Below are 2,040 nucleotides of genomic sequence, written 5' to 3'. Positions count from 1 at the left end.
TGGATTCTTGCTCAGGAGTGATGGACGCTGCCAGACTGAGCGTGAGAGTGTTCCTGGTGTTGAATGAGCCGAACTGGCCGAACGTCCTCTACGTTGCGCCTGGGCCTCCTTTTATACTTTCAAGGGGTTTCCCACAGGTGGCAACGTAGACTAAAAGGGTAAAAATGGAAAAGGATGCGGTAGGCGCAGCTACCGCTACTGTGGATACAGTGCACCCTACCTAACTCTGACGGCAGGGGACAAGGGCATTAAATGCCTGTCTGAGTCTCCTAAACAGTGCAAAAGGTGACCGTTTGGAGTGCCACCGTTTGCCACGATGGGATTCTCTTCATCTCCGCTTGCCACCACGTACCCCTAGCTGCACGGCCTCCTGCCACATGTGCTTGGGAGAGTCCTAGAGCGACACGTTAGCAGGTGTGCTGGAGCGCGAGCACGAAGTGGGGGTTTCCCGTGGCAAGCTCCTTGCCGCGGCCGTCGTCTTGTCGCGTCCGGAAGCTTGTCGCTCGCCGGATCTTGCCGGGACGCAGGGCGCGTCGCGGCAAGCTTTCTTGGTATGCCTTGAGTGGCCTTCCCGGCAAGCTCCTCTTGCCGGGGTCTTGTCTCTTCCCGGCAAGAATCTCTTGCCGGGGCCTTGGTTGGCCTTCCCGGCAAGCTCCTCTTGCCGGGGCCTTGGTGGGCCTTCCTGGCAAGCTCCTCTTGTCGGGGCTTTGGTTGGCCTTCCCGGCAAGCTCCTCTTGCCGGGGCCTTGGTTTGAGTACTTTGTTCTTGAATGGTCTTCAAGGGAACCGCGGAGGGTCTTGGTGGTCACCCGGCAAGCCTGGCCGCGGGGCGCTGCAACTGTCCGTGCACGAGTTCGGGATACTAGGGTACCCCTACTCTAGTACACCGACAGGAGCCCCCGGGCCTGGGCCATACATGGTGCTGAGCGCTGTTGGGCCAGGCCCAAAACAGTGCACGGGCACGCGCGGCCTAGGTCACGCCGAATCTAACTCTGCTCCCACCGCGCACGCCCAGAACGGCACGCGTCAAACGCGGCGTCGTGGGTGACGCGGGCGGCGTGCGCGGGGCTAAGCCCCTCGAGCATGCGTCAGGTCGCGATGATGAGGACGGTTCACGCCCTCCCCCCTAAACGGAGGTAGGCGTGGGGGCGCGGTGCATTTACTGGACGGGGCCGGTGCGCGGTTTTCGGGAAGTCCACTCCCCGCATTCACGGGGCGGAGCGAGGCCGCCTCATCTGTCGCCTTGGTTCTGCATCCCCGCCACGCGGCTCCCATGCGCTTGGGGTCACAGACGGTGGAGTGGGAAACTGGGCCATCGCGAGCAGAGGCAGCGGGTTGGCCCCGACTTCCTGCCCTTCCCGTGCCTTGATTCGCTGAGCGGGGCGGCCGAGCCCCCACCTCGCTCCTTTATAAAGAGCGGGATGGGAGCACAGAAACCCGCACTCTCTCATCTTCTCCTTTCTTCAGCTTCTGCTCCCCTTTCTCTCATCTGCCATGGAAAAAGGGAACCCAGGCCCTTCATCGGTGGCGGCGAGGGTCGCCGCCAGACAGCGCATCTCTCCCTCTTCCGCGCCCGTGGTGGCAGAGCCAGCCATAAGGGGAAGAGGGAGGGGGCGAGGTCACGGACGAGGTCGAGGACGAGGTCGAGGCGCTCGGGGAAGAGGCGGACGGGGCGGCGCGTCAGCTTCACCTCCGCCGGCGGCTCCTCCCCCCACGGCGGTCCATATAGGGGACGACCCTTGCGAGTTCTTCGTCAGGCTGCGTCGGGCGCCTCGTCGTCGCCTCCGGCTTCCAGCTCCATTTGCGCGCGCGATGGAGTTGGACCCGCCCAAGACACTAAGACTACACATGAGGGGCTGTGGGATCAGCGGCACGCGAGTCCGCGTTGCATTCCCAGCCCCTAATGTGATGTATCTTGATCGAGGGTGGAAGACGTTCGCCCGCATCCACAGCTTGACGGAGGGGTTTACCCTCCATTTGAAGTTGATGGAGGGCGATCTCCTCTCCGTCAGGGCCTTCGGGTGCTTCGGTACTCGGGCGA

The sequence above is a fragment of the Triticum dicoccoides genome, chromosome 6A (assembly GCF_002162155.2).
Source record: "Triticum dicoccoides isolate Atlit2015 ecotype Zavitan chromosome 6A, WEW_v2.0, whole genome shotgun sequence".
NCBI classification, from domain to species: Eukaryota; Viridiplantae; Streptophyta; class Magnoliopsida; order Poales; family Poaceae; genus Triticum; species Triticum dicoccoides.
This window is presented reverse-complemented; position numbering follows the sequence as displayed.